This window comes from Rana temporaria, chromosome 1 (genome assembly GCF_905171775.1).
Source record: "Rana temporaria chromosome 1, aRanTem1.1, whole genome shotgun sequence".
NCBI classification, from domain to species: Eukaryota; Metazoa; Chordata; class Amphibia; order Anura; family Ranidae; genus Rana; species Rana temporaria.
Window position 1 is genome coordinate 515,479,314 of NC_053489.1, and position 18,869 is coordinate 515,498,182.

The window sequence follows — 18,869 nt, forward strand, 5'->3', positions numbered from 1 at the left end:
AGCTTAAGCACTAATAGGCCCTAAGTCTATGTTTAAAAGCATCTCTTCAATTGATGTCCTTGTCATGCAATGGATGTGTAGCCTGACAATAAAACTCTACTAAGGAACAATTCGGAAAATATAACAAACAGTTACGGCTGGAGGATTTGGTAATACATTAGGCACAAGGTTTCGGGAAGCCTGTAGTGGATGTAAATCTGGCATTGAAGTAAAATATTGTACTGAGAACAGCGGTGGATTGAGAAGGCTTTATTGGCTATTGTTATGGTCGTTCTGGGAATATTATTATGTAGCTCATGACCCATAGGCCTTTTTTATTTGTCCCACTGCAAAAGTAAAACAATGTATTGCCTCCTTACTGTATATCCAGTAAATTAGGCTTACTCTATTTATTAGCTTCTTTTATTTGCTAGTAAACTTTAGTTTGGCTTCTGAAAAACATGACATTGATACACAAGTAATTTCCTTTATAATAAAGATTTTTTTATAAGTCAAGGTGGTCAGAAGGCATGGAAAGAAGGGTGTGCATCCTTAAGCTCAAACACACATGCATGCGTATGTATCTACATATACAGTACAGACCAAAAGTTTGGACACACCTTCTCATTCAAAGAGTTTTCTTCATTTTCATGACTATGAAAATTGTAGATTCACACTGAAGGCATCAAAACTATGAATTAACACATGTGGAATTATACATAACAAAAAAGTGTGAAACAACTGAAAATATATTTCATAGTCTAGGTTCTTCAAAGTAGCCACCTTTTGCTTTGATTACTGCTTGGCACACTCTTGGCATTCTCTTGATGAGCTTCAAGAGGTAGTCACCTGGCGCAGCACCCCATCACTCTCCTTCTTGGTCAAATAGCCCTTACACAGCCTGGAGGTGTGTTTGGGGTCATTGTCCTGTTGAAAAATAAATGATGGTCCAACTAAACGCAAACCGGATGGAATAGCATGCCGCTGCAAGATGCTGTGGTAGCCATGCTGGTTCAGTATGCCTTCAATTTTGATTAAATCCCCAACAGTGTCACCAGCAAAGCACCCCCACACCATCACACCTCCTTCTCCATGCTTCACGGTGGGAACCAGGCATGTAGAGTCCATCCGTTCACCTTTTCTGCGTCGCACAAAGACACGGGGGTTGGAACCAAAGATCTCAAGTTTGGACTCATCAGACCAAAGCACAGATTTCCACTGGTCTAATGTCCATTCCTTGTGTTCTTTATCCCAAACAAGTCTCTTCTGCTTGTTGCCTTTCTTTAGCAGTGGTTTCCTAGCAGATATTCTACCATGAAGGCCTTATTCACACAGTCTCCTCTTAACAATTCTAGAGATGTGTCTGCTGCAATAGAACCTAGAATATGAAATATATTTTCGATTGTTTCACACTTTTTTGTTATGTATAATTCCACATGTGTTAATTCATACTTTTGATGCCTTCAGTGTGAATCTACAATTTTCATAGTCATGAAAATAAAGAAAACTCTTTGAATGAGAAGGTGTGTCCAAACTTTTGGTCTGTACTGTATATGAACCCGACACATCGATCTTCCTGCTGGCACAGCGAAAGAGAAGATCATAAATACTACTCGTATGGTAGAACTGGTAAGAGGGAGCTCTTTCCCATGTTCCTGTTGCTACACAGAGCGATAACACTAATGCGCATGGGTTATTAGGGTGTACCTGGGCACACCCGGCACACTTTGTACGCACGCCTATGGCCATACAGTAAACTTTGTCACATGAATATATACTCCTACCAGAACCAAGGGTTACAATACAAATACATGAAATTTGTTGACAAGCATCCAAATGTCATCATGTGGTTGAAGGAATACATTAAATGTGTTTTCCCGATGCTGAAAGTACATGGATGTTTTGATATATAGCAAAGTAGATTTTATTTGTGAATTTTCAGCACACAGTAAGATCTGATTAGTGGGAAGACAGGACAGTGGTAATAAATAAACAAAAAGGTTTGATGGGCACAGAGGGGAGCCGAACGCAGCATGTCCTAATTTCTTCCTTTATCTGTTGTCAAACCTGCTTGTATGTACTGGAAGGTTTATACTTTTGTTTATCTTTTTTTTATATACTTTACTTTGGAACAGTACACTAGGAATTTATAAAGAAATCGTTTGTAAATGTACAAGTAAAAATATTGATATCATTAAACTAAAAATCATATGCAAAGGGCAATACTCAATAGCAAACAATAACATTTTACTTTACTAAAGTAACATTACTAAATGATAAATTGCTATTAAAAACCCCAATTAACCTTATTCTTGTTGAATGACAATACAATGGGGGTTATTTACAAAAGGCAAATCCACTTTGCACTACAAGTGCAAACTACAAATGCAAAGTGCACTTGGAAGTGCAGTCGCTGTAAATCTGAGAGGTAGATCTGAAATGAGGAGAAGCTCTGCTGATTTTATCATCCAATCATGTGCAAGCTAAAATGCTGTTTTTTATTTTCCTTGCATGTCCCCCTCGGATCTATCGCTTCTCGACCTTTTGGCTAAGATCAAGTGTAGTATCTGTTCTTATCAGTTGCCAATAGGTGGTGCTAAGCTGACTGTCCCCGGTACCCTGTGGCAGGGGGAAAGGGATGGCAGTCGGCGGACGCTAAGCCTGTTGGTGTGGAGGTGGAAGCCTTCTGATGTGGACAGAGAGGCATGAGGTCGAAGCCAAGAGGCCGGGTCCCTGGCCGTTGGCCTGGATTTGGTGGTATCTGCCCCAGTCAGTTGTTCTGGAGGGAACCCTTGCTTCTCCTTTAACCGGGATGGAGCGGGTAGTACTTCCAGAATGTGATTAGGTGGGAGAGATAGGGGTTGTGGGTAGAGTCTGCATCAGTAGGCTCTCCCCGACCTCTTCTCCCACTTTCCTGGCTGGGAAGGGTGCTGCCGGTCCAGACCGGGGGCTAGGGACCGTTGAAAAGCCCGTGGAGATTGTGCCCCTGGAGTGGCAGTCCAGGGGTGCCATACATTGCACGAGTGTTTGAGGGGCACTCATCGTGTGGCACCTTCAGGTCACTGATCTCCACAACACACTTTTCACACCTGCCGCTTGGGCCGGGCCTTTTGGCTAGGACCAGTGGAATTTTTATCCTGGCCGGAGGGCCGGCCAATGTATTTCACATTGGTCACTTTCCTCACCTTCCCATCTTCCTTTTCCCCACTTTCTTTTATTATTTTTCCCCGTGTGTTGTTTTGTTTGTCACTTTTTGTGTGGTGCTTGCACTTTATGTGTGGCGAGTAGGGTGCTGGTCCTCGGGCCGGTCTCTGAAAGTCTTGGGAGTTGGTGGACTCGGCCTTCTGGTTAGGTTCACCGGCTCTCATGGGGTCTCCCTTCGGGGGAGCCTCACCGAGGAGGGTTCTGTTTCGGCAGTCCCTCTGAGGATGTTGGGTCCTTGTGGCTTCGGCTGCTTGGGCCAAGATGGGTCCATATGGCTTCGGCTGTATGGACCACAGTTACTCTAGTCCCTGCCAGGAGCCTAACGCCCCGGGGGATCAGAGACGGGTCCTCTTCGGAGGACCACTGACGTCTGCACCCGTCGCAGTTTTTTGTGATGTCACTCTTTATGTGTGTGCACATTTTTCCCTGCACCGGGTGGAGTTTTTGGGTTGTGTTTTGCACGCCACAGGCTTTTCAACAGAAAAAAAAAAAATGTCCCCCTTGGATCTATAGTGACTGCACTTCCAAGTAGACTTTCAGTGGACTTCCATGTGCACTTTGCACTTGTAGTTTGCACTTGTAGTGCAAAGTGGATTTGCCTTTTTCGTAAATAACCCCCAATGTGTACAGTTTTTCAAATTAGAGATCAAGTTCAGATCAAGAATTGACATTGGACATCCTCAGTTCAGACTGTTTCACAAACGGCTTGTGACCATTTCCAAACTTACCTAACACTTAAAAACACATATTATGGGCATTAATACTTGTCATTTACCAAGTGATCCTGGCTTTGTGTATTATGAAACATTTATGAAAAATTAGGCAAAACTGGTCACAGCAACACCATCCTGCAAATATATAGTTGCGTAGTTACATAGTAGGTGCCGTAGAAAAAAGACAAAAGTCATCAAGTCCAACCTATGATTATATGTCAGTATTACATTGTATATCCCTGTATGTTGTGGTCGTTCAGGTACTTATATAACAGTTTTTTTAAACTTTTGATGCTCCCCCGCTGAAACCACCGCCTTTGGAAGGGAATTCCACATCCTTTCCGCTCTTATGCCCTTTACACATGATCAGTTCATCTGATGGACCGTTTTCATCGGACGAACCGATCGTGTGTGGGCCCCACCGTTTTTTTTCCCCATCGGTGAAAAAAAATAGAACCTGTTTTACATTTTTCTTATGGTTAAAAAAACGATAGAAAAAAAACGGAGGAAATCCATCGGTCAAAAATTCACGCATGCTCATAATCAAGTCGACGCATGCTCAGAAGCATTGAACTTCATTTTTCTCAGCACGTTGTTGTGTTTTACGTCACCGCGTTGGACACGATCGAATTTTTAACCGGTGGTGTGTAGGCAAGACTGATGAAAGTCAGCTTCATCGGATATCTTTTCAAATGCTACGTTCACCCTCTGGCTCGATTCTACACTCTCTAACCCACATCTTCAATCTCTCCCTCTCTTCTGGCATATTCCCTAACTCTTTGAAACATGCACTAGTCAGCCCCATACTTAAAAAGCCCTCACTGGACCCATCCAATCTTGACAACCTACGCCGCATCTCCTTGCTCCCCTTTTTATCCAAACTCCTTGAACGTCTAGTCTACAACCAACTGAGCGTCCACCTTGCTCAAAATAACCTCCATGATCCCCTTCAGTCTGGATTTCGTCCTCAACATTCCACAGAAACTGCTCTCCTAAAACTAACAAACGATATACTAACAGCCAAAACTAGGGGACACTATTCTGTGCTCCTACTCCTGGACCTCTCTGCCGCCTTCGATACGGTTGACTACCCACTCCTCCTCAAAAAACTCCACAATTTTGGTCTCCGTGACTGTACTCTTCGCTGGTTCTCCACCTACTTATCCAACCGCACCTTCAGCGTTGCTTACAACTCTACTTCCTCCTCTCCCATTCTCTGTTGGGGTCCCCCAAGGTTCTGTTCTTGGACCTCTCCTATTTTCTATCTACACCTCCTCCCTGGGTCAGCTGATAGCCTCCCACGGCTTCCAATACCATCTTTACGCTGATGACACTCAAATCTATTTCTCTACCCCTCAACTCACTTCTTCATTCTCCTCACGTATCACTAATTTACTATCAGATATATCAGTTTGGATGTCGCACCACTTCCTCAAACTCAACCTATCTAAAACGGAACTTATAATTTTTCCTCCCCCACGTGCCTCTTCCCCTGATCTCTCTGTCAAAATTAATGGTACAACTATCAGCCCATCCTCACATGTCAAGGTCCTAGGAGTAGTCCTGGACTCTGAACTCTCCTTTAGGCCTCACGTTCAATAACTGTCCAAATATTGCCGCCTCAACCTTCGCAACATCTCCAAAATACGCCCCTTTCTAACCAATGACACCACAAAACTCTTAATTCACTCCCTGGTCATCTCTCGCCTCGATTACTGCAACTCCCTCCTCATTGGCTTACCTCTGCATACTCTATCCCCCCTTCAGTCCATCATGAATGCTGCTGCCAGACTCATCCACCTTACCAACCGCTCTGTCTCTGCTACTCCCCTCTGTCAATCCCTCCACTGGCTTCCGCTCACCCAACGAATTAAATTCAAAATACTAACAATTACCTACAAAGCCATCCACAACTCTGCCCCCAGCTACATCACTGACCTAGTTTCTAAATACCAACCTGTACGTTCTCTTCGTTCTTCTCAAGACCTCCTACTCTCTAGCTCTCTCATCACCTGCTCCCATGCTCGTCTCCAGGACTTTTCTAGAGCCTCTCCAAGCCTATGGAACTCCTTACCCCAATCTATCCATCTATCTCCTTCTCTATCAGCTTTTAGAGGATCCATGAAAACCCTCCTCTTCAGAGAAGCCTACCCTTCCCACACATAACTGTATTTTCATTTGAGTCCATCTGATCATCCCCCACAGCTAACTACCCTTTGTTCCACTTGACCCTCCCTTCTAGATTGTAAGCTCTAACGAGCAGGGCCCTCTGATCCCTCCTGTATTTATTTGTATTGTGACTGTACTGTCTTCCCTGATATGGCGCTATATAAATCCTGTATAATAATAATAAAATAATAATAATAATAATATCTGATGAAAAAATCCATCGGTCCGTTTTCATCAGACAAACCGATCGTGTGTACAGGGCAATACAGTAAATAACCCTCTACACAGTTTAAGGTTAAACCTATTTTCTTCTAATTTTAGTGAGTGGCCTCGTGTATTATTAAACCCCCTTCCACAAAAAAAAAATAGCGTTTGCCTAAAACTTACCACCATTTTTAACAGTTTAGAGTATGCATTTGAAAACCATACATGATCAAGTAGTCACTGCAAGAGGTGTTACTACCATGCATTGATATCATATTGGTGCTCATGCATAAAAGTTCCAGGGCTTAAAATCTAGAGTGGCGAAAATAATTATTTGATCCCCTGCAAATTTTGTAGGTTTGCCCACTTACAAAGAAATGAAGGGTCTATAATTGTTATCAAAAGTATATTTTAAATCAGTGGTCTCCAAACTGCGGGCCGAGGGCCGGATGCGGCCCTTTGTCTGCCTTTATCCGGCCCTTGGGGCACTATCCCTCCCACTGATACGAGACACTCTTCTGTCATGGGGCACTATTCCTCCCCCTAATACCAGATGTTTACTAACAATGATGCCAGGAAAATTTCCACTCCCGCTGGCCAAAGTCCGGCCCTCCAAGAGTCTGAAGGACAATAAACCGGCCCTTTGTTTAGAATCTTTGGAGACCCCTGTTTTAAATGATAGAGACAGAATATCAACCAAAAATCCAGAAAACCCACATGATTCAAATGTTATAAATTAGACATGTGCAGAACTAAAAAAAATGATTTGTTTAGTTAAATTTGTTTGATTTGTTTAATTGAATTTTTGGAATTTGTTTTGTTTATTTGTTTTCAAATCAATTTCGAATAGTTTTCAAATTAGAATTCCAATCGTTTTCCAATTTCCAAAGAGAATAAATAGAATAGAAAATAAAGGAATATAATTAAAAAAATAGAATAGAAAAGAATATAACAGAAAATAAAGGAATATAATAGAGTAAAACAGAACAAAATAGGATAGAAAATAAAATAATAGACTAGAATGAAATATAATATATAATAGAATATAAAGGAATAAAATAGAATAAAAAAAGGATAGAATAAAATAGAAAGATTATAACCATCTTCTGAAATTCAAATACAATAGGAAAGAATATAATTAAAAATAGAATAGTATAGAAATAATATAACCATTTTCCAAAATGAAAATAGAACTAATTTGAATTTTAATAGAATAGAAAAGAATAGAGTAGAATCGAATGGAAAATAAGACAATAGTATAAAAAAAACAAAATAGAATAGAATGAATATAACCATCTTCCTTTTCTAATCTATTATTTTCTATTCTATTTAAATTCAAATTGATTCTATTTGAATTTTGGGAAATGGTAATATTCTTTATATTCTAATCTATTCTTTTCTATTCTATTCTTTTTATTTTCTATTCTGTTCTTTTTGCATCTATTCCATTCTATTATTTTCTATTCAAATTCAATTTTATTCTATTCAAAATTCGAATTTCAGAAGATGGTTATATTCTTTCTATTCTATTCTATTGCTTTTTCTATATTATTATGTCATGTTCTATTATAATCTATTCTTTTCTGTTCAAATTCAAATTGATTCTATTTGAATTTTGTGAATGGTTATATTCTATTCTATTGTTTTTAATTATATTATAGTCTATTCTATTCTTTTATTTTTTATTCTATTTTGTTCTGTTAGGAAATTGGAAAACTTTTTGAAGTCAAAAACTTTTTGAATTCGAATTTTAAAACTATCTAAATTAGAAAACTTTTTTTGAATACTATTCGAATTCGAAAAGTATTCAAATTCAAAAAGTATTCGAAAATGATTCAAATTCGAATCTCGTCTGAATTTTTTTGTGATTACGGATTTGTTTAAATTAGCTACTATTGTAATTTGGAAATTTGGATACGTCCGAATTTCCCAAAAAATAAAATTTGTCCTAATTTTAATTCGGACCCAAATTAACCACACACATCTATTATAAATTGAGTTGCAGTTCAGTGAGTAAAATAAGTATTTGATCCCCTACCAACCAACAATAATTCTGGCTCCCATAGACTGGCTACAGTATGTGCTCATGTGGTACACAGATTAGACCTGTCAATTTAGGAAGGTGCTCTTAACGACAACTCGTTATGTGTATAAAAGACACCTGTCCACAGAATCTCTTTCTTCCATTCAAACCTCATCATCATGGGCAAGACCAAAGAGCTGTCAAAAGATGTCAGGGACCTGCACAAGGCTAGAATGGGATAAAAGACCATCAGCAAGAAGCTTGGTGAGAAGGGGACAACTGTTGAAAATATTATTCACAATTGGAAGAAATACCAAATAACCATCAATCGCCCTCAGGCTGGAGCTCAATGCAAGATTTTGCCTCATGGGGTAAGGATGATCATGAGAAAAGTGAAGGATCAGCCCAGAACTACATGGGAGGAGCTTGTGAATAATCTCAAGGCAGTTGGAACAAATGAACAGATCCATCTGAAGTTTGCCAATGAACATCTAAATGATTCAGAAAACTACTGGGAGAAAGTGCTGTGGTCAGATGAGACCAAAATTGAGCTTTTTGGCATTAACTCAACTTGCAGTGTTTGGAGGAACAAAAATGCTGACTATGACCCTAAGAACACCGGGCCAGATTCACATAGAACTGCGGCGGCGTAACATATCGTAGATACGTTACACCGCCGCAAGTTTTCTTCGCAAGTGCCTGATTCACAAAGCACTTGCAATGAAAACTACGCCGGCGGCCTCCGGCGCAAGGCGGGCCAATTCAAATGGGCGTGTGCCATTTAAATTAGGCGCGCTCCCGCGCCGGACCTACTGCGCATGCTCCGTTTCCTAACTCCCGCCGTGCTTTGCGTGCCGTGACGTCATTTTTTCAAACGGCGACGCGCGTAGCGTACTTCCGTATTCCCGGACGTGTTACGCAAACGACGTTAAATTTTAAATTTCGACGCGGGAACGACGGCCATACTTTAGACAGCAATACAATTGCTGACTAAAGTTAGGGCAGGTCAAATAATGACTAAAATTGCGACGGGAAACTTGACTACGGACGATGTAGCGAACACGAAAATCCGTCGGGGATCCGCCGTAACTGCTAATTTGCATACCCGACGCTGGTTTACGACGCAAACTCCACCCAGCGGCGGGCGCGGTATTGCATCCTAAGATCCGACAGTGTAAAACAATTACACCTGTCGGATCTTATGGATATCTATGCGTAACTGATTCTATGAATCAGTCGCATAGATAGAAACAGAGATACGTACGGCGTATCAGGAGAAACGCCGTCGTATCTCTTTGGTGAATCTGGCCCACCATCCCTACAGTCAAGCATAGAGGTGGAAACATTATACTTAGGGTCTGTTTCTCTGCTAAAGGTACAGGCTGACTTTGCCACATTGAGGGGCCAATGAATGGTGTCATGTTTTTTAAAATCTTGGATGAGAACCTTCTTCCCTCAGCCAGAACACTGAAGATGGGTCGTTGATGGGTCTTCCAGCATGACAATGACCCAAAACATACCACTAAGGCAACAAAGGAGTGGCTCAAGAAGAAGCACATGAACGTCAAAGAGTGGCCTAGCCAGTCTATAGACCTTAAAGGGGTTGTAAAGACAAAAATATTTTCCTCTTAAATTAAAGTCTGACAGTAGCTGATAAAGTAAAAAGTAATGTTTTGCATTATAACTAGTTTGATACCTGTTAAAATCGAGCTGTTTTATTCACCTCTGTCACTCCTGAATCATTATTCTCACTGACTTCCTAGTTTGCGGTGCACATTCATTCTTGCTACATCATGGCCTAATGGGAACTACAGTTCCCATTAGGCTTAGCCTCCATGCCTGTGAGGGATAAGAGAACATCTTCACGCAGGGCTGTAGTCATAGAGAGGGGGTGAGCACATTCTGCTTTCCACCATGCAAAACAGCTCAGATGCTGGTGGAAAGCAAGAAGAGGAGTGACAGGAAATGGCATTTTCAAACCTGGATTACTGTATTTTGGAGGTCAAAAGGAAAAACGGTGCAACAAAATAAACTCCATCCAAAATTTAGAATTCTTAAGGTTAAGTGACATAGACGGCTTAGAGGAATACGAAAAGACCTGGTCGAAGTGGTCAGAGTTCAAACATTCCATGGTATTTGCGGAGTTAATGGGTGCATAGGGCATAGGGCATAAGACCTTGTAAGATTTTTTAGACTTTCAGGATGGGACACAACTTAAGAAAGTAACAAGATGGTTATGTCTGGGAAAAAAAAAAAAAGAAAAAGGAAAAACGAGGTAAGTGATATTTAAATGCTCTAGCTTACAGCAATCAATTGATCTAATAAAAAACAAACCTTTAGTGTTCCTTTAATCCTATAAAAAAGGATGAACGGAGCTGAAACTTTGAGTTGCTAAGTGACAGACAAGAAACACACTGGGTGTGTAAACCCTCCACACACCCAGTGAAGTGAACAGCCTTAGATGATACACAGAAATTAACCAAATCTCCCTACATAGGTTTTACATTTATATCTGCTGTCTTCACATTTATATACTGTTTAGAAAGTTCAGATCGTGTTAGGAGATGTTCTGTTCCTGGTTAACACAGAGTGTGATGTCTGGGCATACAGCCAATATAGCTAACATTGCTGATTGGAGGAAAGGCACACACCCCCTCTCATCATAGGCAGAGACTCTTAGGAGGTGTTTTGTAATCGGGTCAGCTCCCTTTTAACCACTTAACCCCCGGGCCATATTGCTGCCCAAAGACCAGAGCACTTTTTGCGATTCGACACTGCATCGCTTTAACTGACAATTGCGTGGTCGTGCGATGTGGCTCCCAAACAAAATTGGCGTCCTTTTTTCCCCACAAATAGAACTTTCTTTTGGTGGTATTTGATCACCTCTGCGGTGTTTCGTTTTTGCGCTATAAACAAAAAGCGTCAATTTTGAAAAAAAATTATATTTTTTACTTTTTGCTATAATAAATATCCCCCAAAAATATATAAAAAAACATATTTTTTCCTCAGTTTAGGCCGATACGTATTCTTCTTCATATGCGTTTATTGATTGGTTTGCGCAAAAGTTAAAGCATTTACAAAATAGGGGGTATTTTTATGCCATTTTTATTAATATTTTTTTTTACTAGTAATAGCGGTGATCAGCGTTTTTTTCGGTACTGCAACATTATGGCAGACACTTCGAACACTTTTGACACATTTTTGGGACCATTGGCATTTTTATAGCGATCAGTGCTATAAAAATGCATTGGATTACTATAAAAATACCACTGGCAGTGAAGGGGTTAACACTAGGGGGCGGGGAAGGGGTTAAGTATGTTCCATGGGTGTTTTCTAACTGTAGGGGGGTGGCCTCACTAGGGGAAATGACTGATCTTCTGTTCATACATTGTATGAACAGAAGATCAGCATTTCTCCCCCTGACAGGACCGGGAGCTGTGTATTTACACACACAGCTCCCGGTCCCCGCTCTGTAACAAGCAATCGCGGGTGCCCGGCGGCGATCGCGCCCACTGGGCACGCGCACGGGAGTCGAGGGAGAATGGGGGGCGCGCGCCCCTAGTGGCCGACGGTATACTACAGGCTCTCGCGCAGGGGAGCCGATTTGCCGCCGTAAAGCGGCGGTGGGCGGTCGGCAAGCAGTTAATCTATTTTAGCAACCTCCCCTGACAGAAATTTCAGGCTGCTTTTATCTGATGTGTCAGAGAATTTTTCAGGAGTTATAAGGCTCATAACAGAGGGACGGTTCAGGAGAGAGCTATGGGACTTAGCTCTTTGAAGAGAGATAACAAAACACTGCAGATATATGTTCCCAGCTAAAATTTTATGAATTGGGTTTACATCCACTTTAAGAATTTAGAGAATATGTGGAAAGAAGAGTGGACCAACACCCCTACAGAGATGTGTGCACAATTGGTAACCAACTACAAGCAACATCTTACCTTGCCAACCTTCTCCACCAAGAACTAAGTCATGTTTTGCTTGGAGATAAAATACTTATTTTACTCACTGAACTGCAACTTCATTGATAACATTTGTATCATATTGTATCATATTTGGTTAATATTCTGTCTCCATCATTTAAAATACACCTATGATAAAAAATGATAGACCTTTCCTTTCTTTGTAAGTGGGCAAATCGACAAAATCTACAGGGGATTAAATAATTATTTTCGCCACTGTATACTTTTCCTTGTAAATTACTTCTCCAATATCCATACATATAAGATGATTTGTATACTACTTCATACTCTCTATTAGTAAAGTGCCCATCTTGACACTTCTCCAATTTTGGGTGAATCAGTGAAGCCCTGCCCTCTTGAATTGTATTTGAATGGGCTGCTGGGAATTGGTTGCAAAAGGCTCCAGCTAAAAGTGCACTGTAAGTCCTGCAATCTGAAAATACTGGAAGCAGTCTTAACACAATTAACACAATTAAAGAATGTTAATGATTGCTGTGTTCACATAATGAAGGCAATTATCATATTTATTTAATCAAGTTGTATTTAAAAAAAAATAGAGTTGTTGTGATGCAATCACAAATTATTCTACCCTAAGTGAAAAAGCATTCTTTAGATGAGACCAAAAATACACTGACTGCACAAAATGATAAGGAAACATTTTAGGAGTTTCATTTCCCCAGGGATAATTGAAGTTCTTCAGCAGAGATAATCCTTGCTTTAATTCCTTGAAAGGATGGATTATGCTGACCCAGTAGGTCATTATATATATATATGGATTAGTTTGCAGACAGTTGCCTGTCTATAGTTATTTTACCTGCACATATTCTGATATGTCAGAGGTCAATATATATGAACCAGATACTCATGCTGAAATAGTCACTGTTTCACTATCAGCACATAAGAACTGACAATATATAGTTGTGCTTATAAGTTTATATACCCTGACAGAATTTATGATTTATTTTTCAGAGAATATGAATGATAACACAACAACTTTTCTTTCACTCATGGTTAGTGTTTGGCTGAAGCCATTTATTATCAATCAACTGTGTTTATATAAAGATATCCAAGGAATTGAGAATGCCAATCAGCAGTGTTCAAACTTGAATCAAGAAGTGGAAAATGAGGGGTTCTGTTAAAACCAAACCACGGTCAGGTAGACCAACTAAAATTTCAACTGCCAGGAAAATTGTTTGAGATGCAAAGAAAAACCCACAAATAACTTCAGGTGAAATACAGGTCTCTCAAAAAACATGTGGTGTGGCTGTTTCAAGATGCACAATAAGGAGGCACTTGAAGAAAGATAGGCTGCATGGTCGAATCACCAGAAGAAAGCCATTACTACACAAATGCCACAAAGTATCCCACTAACAATACGCCAAACAGCACAGAGCCAAAATGTAGTGACTGCAGCAAAAGTGCACATCATATTGTAGCCCAGGTGTATTTTCACACATTTTACTAAACATCCTTGAAATTATAAAACAACTTGTCTTGCTGGACTTGTTGTACTGTGTGGCAGAGCTGAGTAAACCTTAGAACTGGATGCACAGAAATATAAATCCATTGGTGGTTAAAACAGATTACATATATGTAATTTATCTGCATCTTCGGGGTGTTCACCTCGAGTTTAGCTCTAATCCAATAGAAACCTACGGTAAGAAGATTTGTGAATTGCAGCAAATATTAAAAGTGGATGAATTATAGCATTGCTGATTCTGCTGCTGCATATTCTTTTCAAAAACATTTGTTATTATTATTTTAACCACATCAGCTCTCAGAACCTGTATACCCCCAATGGGTCAGATACATTGTTATGTTTTTTTCAGTGAGCCTGTTTATTTGGAGTTAACAAACACGTCTTTCTTCAGCTCATATTTTCTTTTACAATTTTTTTTTTTTTTTTATACATTCCATAGACAAACATATATAACAAACATAGAAATAAATGCATTTTTTTTTTTACTATGATTAGTGTTAATTGAAAAACAATAGTGTTACTGTAGATCAGGGGTGTCCAAACTGCGGCCCGAGGGCCAGATGTGGCCCTTTGGTAGCCTTCATCCGGCCCATGGGGCACTATTCCTCCCACTCACGTTTTTTCTTCTATGGATACCAATGATAGGATACGATTTCTCCTACCAATAGGGGCACCACTCCTATTGACCACCAACCCTGAGGCCATATTTATTCTCACTGATGGGCCCATGACATTTTCTGCCCCTGTTGGCCACAATGCGGCCCTCCTAAAGTCTGAAGGAAAATAAACTGGCCCTTTGTTTGAAAAGTTTGGAGACCCCTGCTGTAGATAACAAGTATACATTTCATTCTATAATTTGCAAAATAAAAATTAGGTGCACTGTCCCCTTAAATTACAAAAATATCAACTAATTATTTCATGAATAGGTGCAAAAATAAATGTTAATGTGTATGTGCTGACCCTTGCATCACGCATAGATTGGTGAAAGAAAACAAATACAGTATAAAGCAATATGCAAAAGCTTGTTTTCTACAGTGAATAATTAAAGTACTTAAAAAAAATGCTAAATCACAGTCCAATCATAAGTGATAAAGTGCTCAGTGCTTAAAAGATTGCCACTCAGATGTGCTCCAGTGCTCAGAGTGCTCCTTATAGGAAAAGCATAGCCTCTTACCAGATAAGTTTGATCTTGAGTCACAGAGATAAAAACATGCACATACCTCCAAGGAGGAATGTTGCATTGGCAAAAAGTTCACAATGATGCAGTTTTACCGATGGGCTGCATAGACCAGCCCCTAGGATTTAGAGCACCACTCACCAAATGTGCGTATGTAAGGCATAAATAGGGAGAAGACTAATAGGGTATTACAATCAAAACAGCTTTTTTAAAAAGAAGGATTACACTTACATCAAGGCAGTTGAAAACAGGTGGTAATGAGAAAACAAGGCAGCCACGCTGTCACTTGACTCACCAACACATGGTGAAGTCACACATAGACTCCGCCCAGCGTGTTTCCCCACAAATGGTGATTCGTGTGTAACTTACATGACTATGGGCCAGATTCTCGTACAGCGGCGTATCTTTGCGGCGGCGTAACGTATCCGATTTACGTTACGCCTCCGCAACTTAGACGGGAAAGTGTTATATTCTCAAAGCACTTGCTCCGTAAGTTGCGCCGGTGTAGTGTAAATCGGCCGGCGTAAGCCCGCCTAATTCAAATGTGGGACGGGGGGGGGTGTTTTATGTTAATGTTCTGTGTCCCGACGTGATTGACGTTTTTCACGAACGGCGCATGCGCCGTCCATGGAAATCTCCCAGTGTGCATTGCTCCTAATACGCCGCAAGGATGTATTGGTTTTGACGTGAACGTAAATTGCGTCCAGCCCCATTCACGGACGAGTTACGCAAACAATGTAAAATTTTCAAATTTCCACGCGGGAACGACGGCCAAACTTAACATTGGTACACCGCACTTACGCCACCATATAGCAGAGGTAACTTCACGCCGGGAAAAGCCTAACGTAAACGGCGTAACTGTACTGCGTTGGCCGGGCGTACGTTCGTGAATTTGCGTATCTAGCTGATTTACATATTTTGACGCGTAAATCAGCGTACATGCCCCTAGCGGCCAGCGTAAATATGCAGTTATGATCCGACGGCGTAATAGACTTACGCCTGTCGGATCTAAGGGAAATCTATGCGTAACTGATTCTAAGAATCAGGCGCATAGATACGACGGCACAACTCAGAGATACGAAGGCGTATCTGGAGAATCTGGCCCTATATATTTAAAGCAGACATGACATATAACTTCCAACAAATGAGATCTATCTTGCATAGGATGTAGTAGCATTGGGCCAGATCCACAAAAGGGATACGACAGCGTATCTACTGATACGCCGTCGTATCCCTGTTTCTATCTTTGGAACTGATCCACAGAATCAGTTTCCAATAGATAGGCAGAAGATCCGACATGTGTAAGGGACTTACACTGTCGGATCTTAGGATGCAGTACCTCGGCCGCCGCTGTGGGCATTTCTCGTCGAAATGCCGCTTAGGGTATGCAAATTAGCACTTACGGAGATCCACGAAGCTTTTACCCTTCGTTTTTTCTCCGTAAGTATTAGTTTGCAAACGCAAAATTAGGGCTGCTTTTACAAGGCCTAAACTGTTTAGGCCTTGTAAAAGTAGACCCTTCTATCCCGCGTCGCCGTCTTTTTTTTTTCAAATTTTTTTTTCCCGCCGCAACTCGTATTTTTTTTTTACGCCTGTCGCGATTCTCAAAACCCGGCGCAACGTAAAACCATGCAAAGCACGTCGGGAAAATAACGTCGTGAGCATGCGCAGTACATCCTGCGCGGGAGCGCGCCTAATTTAAATGGGACTCGCCCCATTTGAATAGGAACGCCTTGCGCCGGCCGGATTTAAGTTACACAGCCGAATATTTCTAGGTAAGTGCTTTGTGGATCGGGCACTTAGGTAGAAATTTTGCGGCGGTGTAACTTAAATGGGAATATTTAAGTTACGGCGGCTGGCTGTGGATCTGGCCCATTGTTTCTGAATCTTTCATCAAAAATACCAAATTATATAAAATATAAAATTCAAAAATATGTATTATAATGAAAAAAATGTGATATAAAAAAAATGTATTCATCCTGCATGAAAGAGCTCCATCTTGTGGTCATAGATGAATACAAAAAGGGGTTATATAAAGCTTTAACCTAATACAAAACAAACTAACAAAATAATAAAGTAAATTTTCTAAAAACTATATAACAATGTATACCATGGCAAAGAAATCATATATAATATTCCAAAATTATTCATGGTAAAAATTACCATGACTAAAATCAAATAATTCAGAGGAATTTTTAATTCATAGAAAAAAATTTGATTTAAAAATGAATAAAAGTTTATTAAAAGATTATATTTAAAACCCCATCATATAACCAACTGAAATAAAATGTGTAGCCAAAACGAAGGTAGCGGAGAATACAAATACTAGCTAATCAAAATTCATATAACAGCAGAACATCTTTTAGTTGTTATTAATGGATGAGTTGACATCCTATGCTACATTGAGACCCCACGGTTAATATGTTTTGAGCTCAAAGATCCACCATGTTTCACGGTGGAAAATTTGACTCTTGTCAACTAGCTAATCAAAATTCATATAACAGCAGAACATCTTTTAGATGTTATTAATGGATGAGTTGACATCCTATGCTACATTGAAACCCCAAGGTTGATATGTTTTGAGCTCAAAGATCCACCATGTTTCACGGTGGAAAATTTGACTCTTCAGATTATTGCTCCTTCAATGCGGAGAGTATGTTTCAGTTCCTATAACTTACAAGGAAGAGTGGTTTCTATTAGGGATTAAGGGTGAGCCGAACACCCCCCGGTTCAGTTCGCAGAACTTGCGATCAGGCAAAAAATTTGTTCGAAAACGTGAACACTGTTAAAGTCTATGGGACACAGACATGAAAAATCTAAAGTGCTAATTTTAAAGGCTTATATGCATGGTATTGTCATAAAAAGTAATTGGGGACCCGGGTCCTGCCCCAAGGGACATGTATCAATGGATTTTTTTTTTTTAAAGCGCCGTTTTTTTGGAAACAGTGATTTTAATAATTCTTAACGTGGAACAATAAAAGTGAAATATTCCTTTACATTTCGTACCTGGGGGGTGTCTATAGTATGGCTGTAAATTGGCACATTTTTCCCGTGTTTAGAACAGTCCCACAGAAAAATTACATTTCTAAAGGAAAAAAAGTCATTTAAAACTGATCGCGGCTGTAATGAATTGTCGGGTCTCTGCAATACAGATGAATACAGATGAAAGTCATTGAAAAAAACGACATTGGGTTTCCCCCCGTCCATTACCAGACCCTTCAGGTCTGGTAGGAATATTAAGGGAAAACCCGAACCAAAATTAAAAAAAAAATTGTGTGGGGTCCCCCCAAATTCCATACCAGGCCATTCAGGTCTGGTATGGCTAATAAGGGGAACTCTGTGCCAAAACAAAAAAAAATACGTAGGGGTCCCCCCAAAAATTTATACCAGACCCTTATCCGAGCACGCAACCTGTCAGGCCGCAGGAAAAGAGGGGGGATGAGAGAATGCCCCCCTCCTGAACCATACTAGGCCACATGACCCCAACATGGGGAGGATGCTTTGGGGTATTGAGCCCAAAGCCCCTTGTCCCCATGTTGATGGGGACAAGGGCCTCAACCCCACAACCCTTGCCCGGTGGTTGTGGGGGTCTGCGGGGGCTTATTGGAATCTGGAACCCCCTTTAACAACGGGACCCCCAGATCCCGGCCCCCCCTATGTGAATTGTTAAGGGGTACATTATACCCTTACCATTTCAACCAAAAAAGTGTCAAAAATGGGGGGAAAAAACAAGAGACAGCTTGGGACAAGTCCTTAATTAAAAAAGAAAAAAAAAAGTCTAGCTCCTGCCGAGTGATGCTTCTCTCGCTCTGACAGCTCTTATAAAGCTGAGGGTGGGGTCACCCGGTGATGTTCACGGGTGACCCCACCCCCTCTGACGCCACGGGGGTTTCCTTTCTTGTCCCAAGCTGGCTCTTGTTTCTTTTTCCATTTATTGTGAAATGGTAGGGGTACAATG

General features: G+C 40.6%; 1 pseudogene; it reads left to right on the forward strand.

Moving 5' to 3' along the window:
- The first annotated feature begins 2,507 nt into the window (after positions 1–2,507).
- LOC120925222 lies at positions 2,508–2,638 on the forward strand (annotated as a pseudogene).
- Positions 2,639–18,869: the final 16,231 nt, after the last annotated feature.